Raw genomic sequence first — 9,175 nt, forward strand, 5'->3', positions numbered from 1 at the left:
TTGAACATATCAAAAGCATGCAATTTCACCTTCATGAACATAACATACATCATTCTAGAATAGTCATCAACAAACAATATAAAATATACGTCACTATAATAACTATAATTACCAATTGGACCACATAGATCAGTATACACCAAAACTAGGATAACATTTGGAGTGTGTTTTTTTCTTGAAAAACTAGACTTTGTCATCTTACAGAGTTGAGATTCTTTACACATAGAATTCTTTGATTTTTGTAGATTCGATAAGCCTCTTACTCTTTTCTTTCTATTGACTTTCTATAATGACCCCAATTAGGATTCACAATTATCTTCCTTCTGAGATTCCAACTTTTGAATTCATAAAACAATACTAATGATTCCTTAATAACTTTCCAATATAATTATTCAATGTAATATCTAATCTTCTTACCCACTCTCACCTTCAGCTTTATCTACATAGTTTACTTATTTTTCCTTATTTTTCAATTATATTTATTATTCCTTGATCCTTAATCCCTTTAAAATTAATACTTACCCCCTTTAAAATACTTAATCTTATTCCTACTATATATAGAGAGAGAGAGAGACTTGGTATCTACATTCATTGTTTCTTGTTGATGGGGATCGGGCCCCACTTGCTTATTTGTACTATCACTCCTCAATATCTTTGGTCTATTCATACTACTAGTTCTGTCCTGTGAAAGTCATGTTTCAACCACTGAGAATAATTTCAGTTTTTCAAAAGCATGCCCACCTATTCAATGATGGTTCGAGCAATATTTCTTCTCCCAATTCTAATGATATGAATTTTCTCATTGCCTTAAATTCCACACTCATGTAATTCAAATGCTTTCTTAGTGTATGTGTTGATTGTACATCAAAGGAACTAATTTGATATTTCAATGCTTATTCATTTTGTATTTCCCTTTGGTAGATTTCCACTAATCTTTTAATATCTCTTCTTTTTCAATATTGTGGTTCTTGTTTGTTGATCATCCTATCCCCACGGTGCTTGTTCATTGACTATATTTTCCTTTACTTTCCACATGTTCTTTTTTTTTTTATCGATTCTTCCTTTAACCATCCTCATCAGTGATCTTATATATGTTCTTGTTACTTGGGACGTGTCTATTTAGTGGGGCCAAAGAATATAAAGGGGACCACCATTTTGAACCATTGCCTTGATTAGTATAGGCCACTATGATATTATTTTGTTTTATTTCCCTTGTACTTTTATTAATAAATATAGTTGGATGAAATAAATATAGTTGGATGAAAGTAGTTTATATTTATAGGCTATGAAATATGCATGCATATATATGATATTTAATAAATATATAATTTAAAATGTTATTAATATTCATCAAGGGTATATATGTAATTATTTGGATGAGTTGCTATCATGCAACCTTGATTCAATATTGTTCTATTGCTTGATTAACTTATTAGGATGTATTTTAGAGAATTATTATTCATGTATCAATGATGATATTATATTTATATGAGATATATTACTATTATATTTGGAATTTAATCATTTATAATTATAGTATTCTATCTTAGGAGGAGTTATGACAATTTAACCTTCCTGAGATTGCTTGTCCTAAAGCAATTGTAGCTTATACAAACATTTTCATGTGGGTTAGCCTATACCATGTGACATGAGGAAATGCAAAATATACATGAAGCATGCCCAAAGTATACAAATTAATGAACAAAGACATGATGTAGATATGAGGAAAATACATTAATGCACGAAGACACAGTGTAGACTTGAGGAAAATATATTAATGTATGTGGACATGGAGTAGACAAAGTAGTCACACATTATATATTAAATTATTTATAAAACTTTTCTATGCTTTTCATTATGAATGCTGCAACCACAAAGTGAACATCAATACATACATATATATACTATTTAAAGGAGAAATAGATTCATGATAATTTAGTCCAAGTCAATTCCATACTAAGCCCAAGAGTGGAACTTTATCCCTTCCCTGCCACGGTGGTAGGTGTTAGGTATCCACATGAGGTGGTCTACTTAGTGGATATCTTTTTTCTTATTTGTGTCTCATATCTTCTCCAAAAGAATCCCTTACAACTTTCCCTTAACTAGTACTAGAAAATGGTGTCAAAGTGGCCCACCCTTTTGTAGACTCCAAAGGAAAGCTTCTTGCATCAGTGTACATTAATTTTCTTTCCCTTAGCTAGTAGTATGATAGGGTGCCCTAGCCATTCTCCCTTAATCCCAAAGTATTAGGGTGCTTCCTTAGCATTTCTCCCCTAACTACTTATGTGATAGAGTGCCCTCATCATTCTCCCTTAATTATAGATTCCATAGCAAAGGTATCCACAATAGGGTACCCTAGCTATTCTCCCTTTGTTGTACAATAATAGGGCATCTTTATAATGGTTCTCCCTTAACTACCACTACAATAGGGAACCCTAGTGATTCTCCCTTAATTGCATCTCTTTTAATTCAATTTATTTATTTCTTAAATACAATATGATCAAAATTAAGTTACATAAATGAGATATTAGTACATTACGAAAAGATAAATTTCCATTACTATTGCTACTCAGTATGAACTTCCTCAAAAATCCATTGACTTTCTTTTAAATTGTTGATTGATTCAGTGTTATTGAGATTCCCTTAGATCATTCTTCATTTTCTTCAGTGATGTTCCTTCTATTTATAAATCGAGTATTTCTTCTATTGTATGAATGTGACTTCTTCTTACACACTTATGTCCTAGTTGCCATGATTTTTTACATTGAAAACATAACAACTCTTCATGTTGCTTTTGAGATTTATCACCTTGGCATATGTGTCCACATTCAAAGTTCTCCTTACAGTGAAAATATTTTCTTTTTGGAAATTCCTTTGTATGTTGTTCATCTCTATCATGAAATTGTATTGTAATGTCACTTAATGATTTTTTTTTCCTGTTGAAGAGGTTTCCAAATTTATAGTTGCCTCAAAAGCATCTTAAATATTTCTTGGTTTTAGAGCACCAACCAATCCTTTAAGTTTTTCCTTTAATCCATTTATAAATAGATAAGTAAGTTTATCCTCATCCATTCTTGCCACTCGTACTAATATTCTATGAAACTCATTAATATAATTTTTGACTATCTTATACTATTTAATATGTGTTAGTCTTTCAAAACCTTCTTGGGGATGTTTTCTATAAAATTTTCTCATAAATGTTTGTCTAAATTCCTTATATAAGGTAATATTGTCTTGACCACAAGTATTCTTTCCATGTACTACCGTTCTCATGCTATGCCAACTAGATAGAGAATGGAAAATTGAAGTACGTCTTCTTTACTCATGGGATTTTAGGTAAGTGTTCAATGTTTATAACCAATCATATGTTGTGATATTTTCTAATACATTAGTGTTTAGAACATCCACCATATTTTCTTTATGCTTAAGATCCTTATTAACATGTGTCCTAGGTGTTTTCTTTCTCATATCTTCACAAATTTCTCTAAATGATACTACTGCCCTAATATGAGGTTCTCACTTTGCATATGCTCTTGCTATATCTTCACTTTGATTCAATGGTTATCCTATCCCTTATTCCTCTTTTAATAATCCTCCCTTGATGCAAGAGCATCATGAGTGTAAGAGCAATCTTTCATCATCAAAAAATATTTCATTTTAGTTGTTTGAATAAGGCTTGTCTTAATGCAGAGTCATCTATGGAGGTTTGCTACTTAGTAAACCAATCATACAAGCTCAGAATTTCCTAATTTCAAAGTGGATATTCATCTTTGGTATATCAGCCTACCAGTTGAGGCTCAGTGCCATATCATGAGTATTCATGGATTTATTGTAGATTTTGGTGTGCAATTTTTGTATAAAAACTTCAGGATCACCGTTGAAGGCCTAAACATGTCCGGATGAGGCCTGAAAACTTGACGAACAGGCACTTGTGCAGATCTAGGGTTGTAGATCAATTGTTGAGGATTCAAAAAAGTGGTTATAATAGCCAACCAGAGCAACGATTTGAAAGTTATGGCCTTCCAAATTTGGGCTAACCAAAAACCTCCAAAATAAATGTCAAAAGTGTATTTGGATGACTCTATATGTATTAATAGGGTCTATAGGCTCTAGATATTAAGTTTGAGCATCTAGAACCTTTCAAGGTGGCACAAAATTGCATATTTAAGAAATGCGTGTACATTGTCTAGGACAACTCTAGGTGATAGTTCACAGTTGAGTAAAAGTACAAAGTTGTGTCACCTTTTAGGCTGACATATCAAAATGATTGAATTTGTGTATTTCTATCTAAAATTCAATTTTATTCAAACATATGATCCAGATAAATTCATTCTAGCTAAGATATATATGTTCTCACACTTTGCCAATAGGGAATGTCTATTAAATGAGTGTCTGATATTAGTTTGTGTCCAATTACTAAAGAAGTAACATTATTTAAGAAAACTAACATTTCAATAACTCTTACTCCTTTTAATGGTACTTTTTTAATAACATATAAAAAATATTTTATAGATCTCAAAGTCAAGAATATTCTCATATAGATTTTATAGTGTTTTAATTAGATACAGTATATTGAAATTAAAAAACACTACAAGTATGCATTTTAACACTCAAGAAAGAAAAAATAGCAAATCATATTAAAAAAATTAAAAAGAATATGACGTTCTATAGAAGAGAATCCTCTTTTAGAATGTATAAATTTTATTTTGGTTAGGATAGATTTATTTTGATAAATGTGGTGGGAGATGAAAACTATCGATTTCAAGTGAGTTGAAATTTGAATTGTTATAAACAAGAAAATAAAGGTCAAAAGACAATTTCATTTTTGATTTATCTAGCTATATATGTTATCTATAACATAATTTGAGATCAAAGGGAAAAAGGTCTATTTCCATATAGTTTTGTGGTGGTAACTAGACCCCTAATTTTTAGTGTTCTTCACTATCTAAAAAATCATATTTAAAAATTAGGAAAATATTTCAATTCTTATTCCAAATAATTATTAAAAATAATAATCCTAAACTTCATCCATTTTCAAATTTTAAATAATAATACCAGTTTTATGTCATTGAAGTTGAATAGTCATACTTTTGTTAGCCTCTTCCTTCATAAAAGGGTGACCTATATTTGTGCTTTTACCCAGCTTCGTGTTGCAAATTATTGTAAGGAAGGTGCCCATGTGGGTTAGCATATTGTACTTTTGAATTCTATAATTATGCATTTGCAATGATAATAAGAAGCCCACATTTTGTTCTCGCAATTTTTTTTTAATCTCTTTGTTTCTGTTACATGTTTATGGTATTAAGAGGAGCATTTTTAATCAAGTGGTATCAGAGTAGGAGTTCTTGAGTGTGTAAATAGATCGATGACTATAAGTCAATCGCACTAGGGCCATGGTTTTGGCTGAGTGTGTGACAGATTGCCGATTGTGAGACAGTTTGCACTAGGATTTCAACACAAGCATGAAAATAACTCCATGAAGAGAGCACGTTGAATGAGTTGTAGGTGTTACAACTAAAAGTTTTAGAGCCCTCCAAAGGAAAATGCAAGCATTGCAAGAAAAAATGCACAGAGGAATGAATCTTTCCATAGGGGATGATGAAAGTGAGGATGAAAGAGAAGAAAGAAACTTTGATAAAGTAGTAGAAGATGACATTTTAAATCCAGAAGAGGAAAAACTTTTAAAGGCTATTTCCCGTTCAAAAAAGAACCAAGTTTGATGTTCCTACATTTTTAGGGAATCTTAACCTAGAGGAATAGATTGATTGGATCAATGAATTGGAGCAATACTTTAACTATGAAGATATTGAAGATCTAGATTGGGTCAAGTTTGCAAAGGCCAAACTGAAGGGTCATGCAAAAATCTGGTGGCAAGAAATCTAGTTGGAGCAAAATAGAAGAGGAAAAGATGAAATCACAAGATGGGATCGAATCATAGCTAAACCAAAGTGAAAATTCATTCTCGTGGATTATGAACTTTTTCTACTGAAGAAAATGCAAGGATTGAAGCAATTAAGAAGATCTGTTCAAGAGTATACCGAAGAGTTCTACTGAGTTCTCATTAGAATAGACCATGCAGAAGTTGATTAGGAGGCAGTTTCCTATTATCTTAATGAGTTAAGGCCAAACATTCTGGAGGAGCTAAGTCTAGTTTGAATGACCATTATTAAGAAGGTGTACTATTTTTCCTAAAGAGTTAAGGAGAAGTTGAGAAAAAAAAATTGATAACAAGAATAGTGGAAGAGGTTGCAGTGGAAGATCTCGTAGATAGTCTTATGGAGGCTGGAATGATGATCAAAAGAACAAGAATGAGGTGAGTAGTAGCAATCAAAACCAAAGGGGAAAAAATTCTGATTATTCCATGATTAAAATAATAGAGACCAGAGAGGAAGAGGCAGAGGCAAGGATCTAGAAGAGAAGGCTTTTGTGGGAAATGTTTTCACTATGGAGAAGAAGGGCATAGAGCATTTGAGTGTTCCCAGTGCCAAGGAAAGATAGATCAGAGAACCAAAGACCTGACCAGAGTTGCAAATTGGACCTGAAGAAAGTGAAGGCTATCCTTGAATAACCTACTTCAAAGAGTGCTACAGACGTAAGATCTTTTCATGGACTAGCTAGTTTTTATAGAAAGTTAATAAGGGGTTTTAGTAGTATATGTGGGCCCTTAAAATAATAATGAGAGGGGATATTAAAGAATTTAAGTGGACTGTAGGAGAAAATAAGAGTTTTAATATGTTGAAACATAAGTTTTATCACTTCTAGATTTTAACAAGGTATTTCAAGTATATTGTGATGCTAGTGGTACTGCAATAGGAGTTGTTTTGAGTCAAGAAGGTAGACTTGTTGCTTATTTCAGTGAGAAGTTAAATGATCCCAAAAGAATATATTATGTTTATGATTTAATAATTTCTTGCTTTAGTTCAGGCATTGAAGAAGTGAAGATATTATCTTCTTCCTAAGGAGTTTGTTTTGTATACTTGTCATCAAGCTTTGTAATATTTGAATAGTTAAGAAAAATTGAACCAAAGGAATTTGAAGTTGGTTGAGTTTTTGCAGAGTTATACATTTTTTTTGAAACACATGAGTGATAAGTCTAATAGAGTTGTAGATGCTTTTAGTAGGAGACAAGTTGTTCTAATAGAAATGCTTTTAGAGGGTCTCAATTTCGGTGAAGCTTGGAAGGCTTGTACAAAACCTTTTACACTTGACATGATGAAGTGGTTGGATTTCATTATCCAATATGGTATGCTTTTCAAAGGAAGTCAATTGTGCATTTCGAGAAGTTCTATGAGGGAGAATCTCATCAACGAGAAGCATAGTAGTGGGTTGGCTAGACATTTTGGGAGAGATAAGACAATTTCTTTGGTTGCTAAGAATTATTGTTGACTCTAGTTATAACAAGATGTGAAGAATATTGTACATAGTTGTAGAGTATGTTAGATGAAAAAAGGAGTGAAGTAGTTAATGGGGTTTTATTAGCCATTACCTGTCCTAGAGAAGTTGTGGGAGGATGTCAGCATGGATTTCATTCCTGAATTACCAAGGACTCTATAAGGGCATGATTTTATTTTTGTGGTGGTTGAAAGGTTTCCAAAGATGGGACATTTCATTGCCTACAAGATGACTAGTAATGTTTTTCATGTGGCAAAGTTATTTTCCAGAGAAGTTGTGAGACTACACAGTCTGCCAAAGAGTATAGTCTTAGATCATGATAACAAATTTTTTGGGTATTTTTGGCATACATTGTGGAAGAAATTAAAGATAGAATTAAAATTTAGTTCATCGTATCATCCATAGATTGATGGATGAATAGAGGTGGTGAATCAATGTTTTGGGAATTTGTTGAGATGCTTAGTTGGAGATAAACCAAAGGGCTAGGATATGATTTTATCACAAGTAGAATTTACATATAATAATTTTGACAATGAGAGTATAGGTAAATCACCATTCTAGATTGTTTATGGTAGTAGTACCATAATGCTTCTCAATTGAGCCAATTGAATAAAAGAGAGATAAGTAGTGCTGAAGCAGAAGAATTTGATGAAAATTTGAAGAATATCCATGTGATAAGGTGAGGAAGCACATTATTAAGATGAATACATATTATAAAGCTAAGGAAAATGTGAGAAGGAGATATAAAGAATTTCAAATTGGAGATGGATTCATGGTTCATTTGAGAAAAGAGCATTTTCCAGTGGGTACATATAATAAGATGAAAATGAAGAAGTTTGGATCATGCAAGATAGTGAAAAGAAATGATTCTAGAAATTCTTATGAAATGGAGTTGCCTACTAAACTAAATATTTCACTAGTATTTAACATTTCATATTTGATAGAGTATTATGAAGGAGGTGATGGAGATAAAGTTGTAGAAGCACAATGGAGTATTCTAGTAGCTAGTTCAGCTACAAAGGAGATTGAGGAGATACTAAACAATCATGTTGGAAAAAGTACAAGGAACATAACTTATTAAGAATACTTGATCGAATGAAAAGGGAGGCTAGTAGAAGATTCATCATGGCTAGAAAGGAAGGAGGTTAACCATCTTGGTTTTCCTTTGAATACTTGAGACATGACAAGATCACTTCACAAATTACCCTAGGTATCTGATAGAGGAGAATCGTAGGTGTAAGAGAAAACTTTCATCAACCAAAAATATTTCATTTTAGTTGTTTGAATAAGGGTTGTCCTAATGCAAAGTTGTTATCTATGGAGGCTTGCTACTTAGTAAGTCAGTCATATGAGCTCAAGATGTCCTAATTTCAGAGGTGGATGTTCATCTTGGGTATATCAACCTACTAGTTAAGGCTCAGTTCCATCTCACAAGTATTCACTAAACGTTCCCAAATGAGGCCCAAAAACTTGATGGATAGGCGCTTGCATGGATCCATGCCTTGAGACCAGAAATTGAGGATTCCAAAAAGTGGTTATAATAGCCAATTAGAGTATTGGTTCAAAAGTTATGGCCTTTCCAAGTTAGGCTGACCAAAAATTCTAAAATAAATGTCAAAATTGTATTTGGCCAATGCTATATGATTATTATGGTCAATCGACTCTAGGCATTAAGTTTGAGTATCTAGAACCTTCTTAGGTGACATAAAATTGCTTATTTAAGAAAAACATATACATTGTCTAGGACAACTCTGGGTGATAGTTCATAGCTCTATGCTACAAA

Source organism: Cupressus sempervirens, chromosome 8 (genome assembly GCF_028749045.1).
Source record: "Cupressus sempervirens isolate cs-2001-9-10 chromosome 8, ASM2874904v1, whole genome shotgun sequence".
Classification (NCBI taxonomy): Eukaryota; Viridiplantae; Streptophyta; class Pinopsida; order Cupressales; family Cupressaceae; genus Cupressus; species Cupressus sempervirens.